We start from the raw sequence: 9,848 nt of genomic DNA on the forward strand, positions 1-9,848 counted from the left end.
GCTGGGTGGGGCTGGTTAGGACGGGGAGGGAAGGCGGAGTAAGAGCAACACTCGCTGCGGAGACCTTTGCGCGCAGAGAGAGATAGACAGGGAAAGATTGTACGGGAGAGACCCGCTGGGAGTCAGCTCTCACACACCCCACCGCTAACAACAACAGCCGCTGCCACGCCCTGGGTCTTTGCACGTGGGTCAGAAAGCAAAACACAACAGCAAAGCTGTCTGCTTTTTCTTGGCGCCATCTGCGCTACAGTTTTTAAAAGGTATAAAGTCGCTTTTAAAACAGTCTGGTTCCCCCTCCCCCTCGAAAGTCCTGGGAACTGTAGTCTGCTGAGGGGGCTAAGAGGAGCTCAGAACTACAGATCCCAGAGTTCCCCGTGAAGCGGGATTGGTTGTTAAACTACTCTGAGAATTGTAGTTCTGTAACAACACAGTTCTAACAACTCTCAGTACCCCTTCACCACCTGCAGCTCCCATAATTCTTTTGGGGAAGCCATGACAGTTGGAAGTGCTAGCATAGTGATTTAAATGCCCAGCTTTGCATCCTTCTTGAGTGTTTCTGGCTGCGATGTGCCTTGAACCCAGATCAAACATCTCTTGCTTCCCTGGGTGAGTCTCTGTATGTAGAAACTAGCCTAATGTAGAAACGTATTACAGTATTTGCATTTGTGGCTCCACCCACTTTATACTCTGGCACTGCCCACCACTGTGCCCCTGGAAGGCTGCCCAGGAAGGAATATGGGCCTTGGGCTGAAAAAGATTCCCCAGAACAAGGGTCATAGCTTGTATAACGCAACTTCCCCACAGTGATGGGGATCCCGCGGCCCTCAAATGTTGTTGGACTCCAGTTCCCATCATCCATGACTGTTGGGCCAGTGCTGGCTGGGGCTGATGGGAGTTGGAGTCCAGCAACCTCTGGAGGGCCACAGGCTCCCCATTCCTGCTTTACACCAGAGTTTCCCAAACTCAGGTCTCCAGCTGTTTTCAAACAACAATTCCCATCATCTCTGCCCACTGGTCTTGCTAGCTAGGGATGATGGGAGTTGTAGTCAGCTGGAGACCCAAGTTTGGGGAGCACTGCTTTACACCGTAGGGGAATTCAGTACGTGATCGCTGAATGGTTAGGACAGGGAAGGGGCAACCTGTGGCTCTCCAGATGTAATGTTGAACTCCAGCTCCCATCATCCCTGACCATTGGCTGTGCTGCCAGGGGCTGATGGGAGTTGGAGTCCAGCAATATCTAGAGGGCTCCCCAGACTCCCTTATCCCTATGCTCAGATCAGTCCTTTGTTCAGAACCATGAGCACAGGAATCTTTAAAAAGAGATTCCTGGAAAAGATTCAGAAGAGGGTAATCCAAACTGATCAAGGCAATGGAAAAACTCCCTTATGAGGAAAGGTTGCAACATTTGGGGCTTATGGAGTTCCGCAAAATGATGAGTAAGATGTGGACGTGATTGAGGAATAGAAGATCATGCACAGCGTGGCTGGTGGGAGTTGTAGTGCAAAACATTTGGACTACGTATTTTGGGCAAGGCTGTTCCAGTAAGTACGTTTTAGAATTGCAGCACCAGCCACTATTTATCTACTTTGGGCTTTTAATCTTTCAGGAAAGATTGCATTAAATAATTATTTTATTAGACAACGATTGTATTTCAGCTTTGTGCTTTATTGCTGCGGACCTATTTGGACAGAAAGCAAAATATTGATATTTTTTAATAAAGGGAAATAAGTAAATATAGCAGCAGTTATAAATCAAACACATGCGATCTTAGAAAATGACACACAGCAAGACAACATAGTCCTTCATACGGCTGGGCAGCTGTTCACAGCTTTACATTTCTATTTTTAAAAAACATTTTTATTGATACTCATCAAAAGATATACAAAATTTTATACTCAATGCAAAGTATCTTTTTATAATACACAAGGATAAAAGAAATAGTTTTAAAGTCTAATCTTCTTGTTGTGAACCTCCCAGAGACCTCCATGGATAGGGCGGTATATGTTGAATAAATAATAATAATAAATAATAATCTAAAAAGAAACAGGAACAAAGAGAAGCTTTAAATTATTACACACAAAAGCACTCATCTCTTGCGCAGGAATGGAAGAACAGCCAATACACACCTTTTTAAAGGTGAAAATAACAAACGCAAGAGACTTGCACCTACAAAAACAATTTAAAAACACCTCAAACATTTCCAACATCTTATATTTCATTCACTTATTTCCAGCGACCTCCTCACACCTCCCTTTTTGTATTCCACTTCTATTAATTGTTTCAGCAATTCCTTTCCATCTTACTCTGTTTTCTATCCTATAATTATCTTAACACATTCTTGCCTTATTTTTCCTTTAATTTTCTATTAATCTATTTATACTTAATTCCTTATGACATTTCTACTAAAGCCATATAACTTCATTCCAACATTTTTCTAACATTCCTTAATTCTATTTTCTTTTTTGTTTGTAGTGTTGTGTTGAAAATGTTGAAAAAGTAATAAATATCATTAAAAAAAGAGAGAGAGAGACTTGCACCTACACCCACCAGCAACAGCAAATGAAATTCTCTAAAACGAAAAGGAAAATCGAAGAGGGCAGTAGGGCAGTGCATGCGAATAAACACACTGCCCCACACGGGCCTCTTGGCACATGGAAGAAACTTAGGGGTCGCGCCAGAGAAGCAGGGCATGGAGTCAGGCGTAGCTCTTGCGGCGGCCTCCTTAAACACTAGCAGGCTTGTAAACTCGAGGGACCCAGACACTCATGTGCTGGAAGGGAACGGCAGCAGGAGGTGAGTGGGCAAGCCCAGGCTCGCACTATGCCTACATGAGGCCTCCCATGTGCCACAACAACTTGTTGCACAAGGGCTGATCCAAGCAGTCACACCAGAAAACATGACACGGCAACACCAGCGCAGTCCGACAGGCCCTTTTTTGACCCAGAACAGTTAGGTCCCAGGGAACTCGCACCATACATTTAAAGCGCGGTGATACCGCTTTAAACAGTCAAGGCTTCCTCCAAAGAATTCTGGGAGCTGTAGTTTTTGACGGATGCTGAGAGTTGTTAGGGAAGTTTTAAACCGTTGATGTTTTATTGCGCTTTTAATGTTTTGTTGGGAGCCGCCCAGGGCAAAATCAGTCAGATGGGCGGCACATAAATAATAAAATTGTTGTTGTTGGGATACCTCCCTCTTCCCCTCACAGAGCCAAGATTTCCACAGTGGTTCAACAATCGGTTTCCTCTTCCCAGGCAACTCTGAAAACTAGCTCTGCGAGAGGAAGAGAGGAGGGTATCCTAGGGTCAGTTAAACTAGAGAATCCGCTTCCACGAGGCAGTAATGGCCACCAACTTGGACGGCTTTAAAAGAGGGTTAGACCAGGGGTCAGCAACCTAAGGCCCATGGGCCAGAAGTGGCCCGCGGAGGCCATTTAACTGGCCAACGAGCCGCCCGCTTGGCGAGTCCCTGTGCGCTGCACTAAACCAGCACAGCTTGGCGTGGGGACTCTCTTCCGCGGCTCCGGAAATTGCTTCTGCGCATGCCCAGATGCCAGAAATTGCATCTGCACATGTCTGTGGCACCAGAAAATGCTTCTGTGCATGCCTGCGGCACCGGAAATTGTTTCTGCCCATGCCCAGACACCAAAAATCACTTCCGTGCAGGCACAATTTTCAGCGTCTGGGCATGTGCAGAAGCGATTTCCAGCGCCGTGGACATGCGCAGACGAGATTTCTGGCGTCGCGCTGTGCTGGTCCGGCCCATGGAGGATCTCCACAGGAGTGATCTGGCCTATGCCCAGTAAGCCTTGCCAACCCCTGGGTTAGACAAATCCATGGAGGAGAAGGCTGTTCTCCCTCACAGAGCTACATTTCCCAGAGCTCCCTGGGTAGAGGAATAAAACCACTCTGGGAATTGTAGCACTGTGAGGAGAATGAGGGCAGTGATGTCCCTAGCAACCCTCCGTGCTCTGAGGATCGATTGTTAAACCACTCTGAAGGTTGTGGCTCTGTGAGAGGAATAGCCGGGTCTCCTAGCAATGCTCTGCACAAACTACAGCTCCCATAATCCTTTTGGGGGATGCCATGACTGTTTAAAGCGGTATCATAGCACTTTAAATGTAGGCTGTGGATGTGGCCAAAGAGGCGCTCACACTGAATAATCCCACAAGGACGTCCTCCAACTCTGTCCTTTTTAGCTCAGTGGGGGGATTCAGTTTGGGCCCCTTTGGCTTTAAGTCATAGGGCACAGTTGGGGAACCTGTGGCCCTCCAGATGTTGCTGGACTACAATGCCCATGAGCCCTGTCCATTGGCTGTGCTGCTGACTGGAGCTGATGGGAGTTGGAGTCTATCAGCAATGGGGGTGTGTGGCTCTATAGATGTTGTCGGACTCCTGCTCCCATCATCCCCAGCCAGCATGGCTAGTTGTCATGGATGATGGGAGTTGTAGTTCCGCAACAGAAGGCACCATGCCAGCTAGCTCTAACCTCAATTAAGTTCTTAGATTTGGTGCTTCCATGCTTGAGGTGGTTGCCTTAAATTTCACAGTGACCTGTGTGTTTTCCTCCAAGCTTGACTCCCCCATATAAAACCCTTCAAAGCTGGGGTCAAAATCCTTATGTTTCTGTTTCCCAATTTTGAACGGGAATTATGAGTTTCCAGCACTCCCGTCTCCTTTCATCTCCTTCTACTTAATCCGAGAACAAATAACCCATGTGAACAGGGCAAGATCAGACCTTGGTCTGAACGTATGGGGAGCCACTAACTAATCTGAGCAGCGCAATAATAAGCCAGCCCCCCCCCCCAATAGAGCATCAGGCCTGCCCAGTAAACACAGCAGTTCTGGACTGGCATCACTTGGAAAAACAAACCGCCAACCCAGCAAAGCAAATTTATCACAGTTCAAGGCTGTGGCATTGATTATATATATATATATATATATATATATATATATATATATATATATCACTAAACAGTGTCAGAAATAGAAAATAGAAAATAAAATTAAAGCAAAAATATAATACAAAGCCAGTAAAATAGTTTAAAAGCATATGAAAATAGGAATTCATATGTGTCTGTGTGTTTATATATGCATATACATATGAATGTGTGTATAAATGTACACAATATATGTAAATGCATTTATAGATAATATCTGTATTTCAAAAAGTTCTTCTTGTTAATATTTTATTTAAAGGATTTCAGTTATACAAAATAAAGTGACGAAAGGAAAGGAAAGATAAAAAGTGAAAAAACACATTAAGAAAGAAGGACATAAATATAACCAGTTACATTTCCATAAATTGTTATATAGATATATAAATAATATTATTGTCCGGATGGATATGATTATTAAAAACCTACTATATTCTGAATAATCTTGTCTCAAATGTCAAGGTATTTGTCAAAACAATGCCTGTGCTTATATGTCGCGAGTGTCGTCATGTCGTCAATCCATTGATTAAAGGGGATCCTATTCTTTCAGTTCATCCAGGGTTTCCCAGACTTGGGCCTCCAGCTGTTGTTTTTTTTGGACTACAACTCCCATCATCCCTGAGCACTGGCCTTGCTAGCTAGGGATGATGGGAGTTGTAGTCCAAAAAAACAGCTGGAGACCCAAGTTTGGGAAACACTGCCGGTTCTTTGCCTGTTTGCATGTGGGCACCTCTCAAGACATCGCAGCCAAATTTTGTGCGAAGGTTTCCTGAGACCGAGCTTGTTCTTTCTTGTTTGGCTGGACGCCATTTCGAATCAAGATGGCGGGTGGACCCTTCCAAACCTATGCTGAAAAGAACCGCTGTTTGGAAAAACTGCTCTTATTTTTTGGGGTTTTTTTGTAGAATTCCCAAGCCCACAAGGATGCTGATATATGTATGTGTGTGTGCATGTATAAGACACGAGTTTAATTGATATATTGGGGAAGAAGCTGCTAAATTTTGTGGAAATAAAAAAATTTCCTTCCAGTAGCACCTTAAAGACCAACTAAGTTAGTTCTTGGTATGAGCTTTCGTGTGCATGCACACTTTTCTGAAGAAGTGTGCATCTGAAGAAGTGTGCATGCACACGAAAGCTCATACCAAGAACTAACTTAGTTGGTCTTTAAGGTGCTACTGGAAGGAAATTTTTTTATTTTGACTATGGCAGACCAACACGGCTACCTATCTACTACTAAATTTTGTGGCTTACTCAAGGCAGCCCCACCAGCCATCAGCCAAGATAGGCTGCAGCTGAGTCAGGGTGGAAGCGCAGCTGGACTGAGGCAGCAAATCTGATGGGCTCTGATGGCTTCTATGCAGAGGAGATGGAAGGGGAGAAGGAGAAGACAGAAGCTGCTTCTAGCAAGAGGTAGGAAAAATGCTGTGAAGCGCTGGGTAGCTTCAGGGCCAGATTTAGGTCTGATGAGGCCCCGAGCTACTGAAGGTAATGGGGCCCTTTCTATGTCCAGCTGTCCTTTGTCAACAACAAATGGTCACTGTTTTTTGTGTTGAATATATGCTACATGGTAATTTATGGACCTAATCGGTATCTAAAGCCATTTGCACATAACAAAATATGTATTATATCAAAGTAATTGTTGAACTGAAATACAGTTAAGAAGAAATATATTAATAGTGAAATTATTAAGCTCTAACTCATGGGCAGGCAAACCAAGGCCCAGGGGCCAGATCCGGCCCAATCGCCTTCTAAATCCAGCCCACGGACAGTCCGGGAATCAACGTGTTTTTTACGAGAGTAGAATGTGTCCTTTTATTTAAAATGCACCTCTGGGTTATTAGTGGGGCCTGCCTGGTGTTTTTACATGAGTAGAATGCGCCCTTTTATTTAAAATGCATCTCTGGGTTATTTGTGGGGCATAGGAATTCGTTCATTCCCCCCCCCCCAAAAAATATAGTCTGCCCCCCCCACAAGGTCTGAGGGACCGGCCCCCTGCTGAAAAAGTTTGCCGACCCCTGCTCTAACTTAACATGACTGGAGACCCATTTACTTACATCAACACAAAACACAACACAACACAAAACACTGTTGCTGTATGTAGGTTTTATTTTACGTTTTTTATCTTATATTTTGGAAATGTACATCCAGTTTTCCCCCCTTTACATTTTTATGGGGGGCCCAAGAGAGTGGGGCCCTAAGCTACACTTTGTTTAGTTTATACGTAAATCTGGCACTAGGTATGTTTGCTTACTCTCCAGCCCTCCCTCAAATGCTAAGCAGGGCTTCTCAAGTCTGACAAGAAGACAAAGGAGAGCAGATAATGGCCCAACTTCTGAGGGGGCTTGGACCTCGACATTGTGACATCCCTAACAGCCTGTTATCTGGATAAGCAAAGGTGTTTCGATGAGATAGGAGCTGCATGATCAGAGGGCTCCAGCTGCCCTGTTTCTTAACTGGACGGTTTGTGTTGCTCTTAATTATTGCCATTGCTCTATGGACAAGCAAACAAGGAAGCAGAATTTGAACCGGGCACCCGTAACTGGGGTTTGAACCATACTGCGGCTGCTTCAGCAAAAGTGCTGCGCAGTGCACGCTGCTGGCCTAGAGAGCCCTCTAGTGCCCACTTGGGGTAAGTCTGGCCTAGAGTGGTATGTGTTTCCTTCTGCCTGGCTCCCCAACTCTTGACAACAGCAGCTGTGTGTTAATTGACAGCATTGACGTAGCTCATGCGGTGCCCTTCAGATGTCCCTGAACTACAATTTCCATCATCCCTGACGTCCGGAGGGCACCTTGTTGGCTGTCTCTGTCAAAGCACCATTCATGAACTTGCACATCCATTCAGGAGAGTACCAGTTTCCTCAGGCCTGCTGTTTTTAATTAGCAACCCATGACATATTTTGGAAAGGTATTTGCTAGCGGTGCATTCCAACACCTTTTAAGATTGGCACAATGGCTCCTGAGATCCTGTATTTCTGGATATGACTGGATGCCATTTTGAATCAAGATGGAGGACAGAAATGTTTGAAGCCGCACTGATTTTAACCATAATTTCGCACCATGGTTCCTGAGATCAACAAGTGGGTTTTTGTTTACGTTTTGATACAATCAGATGCTATTCGAATCAAGGTGGCTGACTGAGCCTCTGAAATCTGCACTGATTTTAGCTGCTGTTTTCAAAACTTTACTGGGTTTATTGTTGTTGTTGTTCCTTAAAATTCCCAAGCCGTTCCAGGTACAAGGCTGCCATTCTGCAATACAGTGGTACCTCGGGTTAAGTACTTAATTTGTTCCGGGGGTCCGTACTTAACCTGAAACTGTTCTTAACCTGAAGCACCACTGTAGCTAATGGGACCTCCTGCTGCTGCCACGCCGCCGGAGCACGATTTCTGTTCTCATCCTGAAGCAAAGTTCTTAACCTGAAGCACTATTTCTGGGTTAGCGGAGTCTGTAACCTGAAGCATATGTAACCTGAAGCGTATGTAACCTGAGGTACCACTGTAATTCACTTCTTTCAGAATGTGCTAACGTTTGCGGGACTCTTCTGCTTATTCTGTTGAGTCAGGGCAAAGTTTTATCCTGAGCGCGCCATTTTGGTTGACTTGATCTGATAGTTCAGTTGCAACTTGGGGAAAGTCAATGTTTTTGAGTAATTCCCTCCATACAACAAAAGCTGGAACAGCTCCCTGGCAGTAGAAACATAACCCCTCACAGAGAAAGGTTTGCTGTGCTAGCTTTCTGCTTGCTGGGAGTTCGCTTTGTTTTGTTTTGCTTTGTTGTTTTAAGGACATAGAGGAGCACTCCAAGTTATTCCGAGCCGAACAATCCATCCCAAACTGTACCACTCCGTTCCGCTGCCTGTGTCGATAGGACCAATAAGTAAGAGCCTCCGGCGGATTCCCCAGAGCACCTAAACATGGCCGTCCGTCAAGCTCTCCTTACCGGCACGGCGGCGCTTGTCGGTCCCGAACGCCGATCCATTCTCGTTTAAACAGCTGCCGGAGAGAGCGAGAGGCAGAGAAAGCGATAACTCCTTGACGTGTCTGCAAAACAACTTTCCTCTTGTTTATCGCATAATGATGCATTGATTGCGGGTAATGTTCCATGCCCAACACGGAGCAGGCAGCGAGCGAGAGAGAGAGAGAGGGAGCAGGAGCTGGCGGCAATCCTGACATGCCAGACAGCAGGCCGCAGTAAGCCGATTCCCCCTTGGCGACACGCTGGAGAGGAGGCTACCTTTGCAAACCTCCCTCTCCTCCTGCCCTTGCAAGTTTCGAACTGCCACAGGGAGCATCGGCCAGAGCACATGCTTTGCGTCTCAGGTGGTAGGACTGAGGAAAGAGGACAGGTCCTGGATTCGAGGGCCTTCCCAGCAAAGTAGGCTCTGGGAGGGTCCGCTACGGTCTTGAGAAGAGCTCTGATCGATCAGGCCAGAGGCCTGTCTGGTCTTAGCATCTGTTCCCACAATGGCCAACACATTAGGAGCCTGCACGCAGGACCTGAAACTCCCCCTGCTTGCAGTTCCCAGCCACTGGCTTCCAGGAGCACATCACTGCCTCCAAACAGGGGCGTTAGAAATCCAGCCATTGTTGTGGCCATGAGCCATTAATCTAGTCCAGCATCTTCGCCGGGGGAGGACGTGGGGAAGGCTTCCTTGTGAGCTGGAGGCAGCATTGCTACATCAAGCAAGAACATCTTATGAACATAAGAACATTGAAGATGGAGCAAGCGTCTTTTTTTTCTCCTGCTCCGGAGGGCAGGAATTGAACCCGTGGCTTCAAGTCGCAAGAAAAGAGATTCTGGCTAAACATCGGGAAGAGCTTTCCGACAGCAAGAGCTGTTCAACAAGGGAACAGTCTCCCTTGGGAGGTGGCGGACTCTCCTTCCTTGGAGGTTATTAAGCAGAGGTTGGATGGCC

Source organism: Podarcis bocagei (assembly GCF_964188305.1).
Source record: "Podarcis bocagei genome assembly, chromosome: 16".
In the NCBI taxonomy this organism is placed as follows: Eukaryota; Metazoa; Chordata; class Lepidosauria; order Squamata; family Lacertidae; genus Podarcis; species Podarcis bocagei.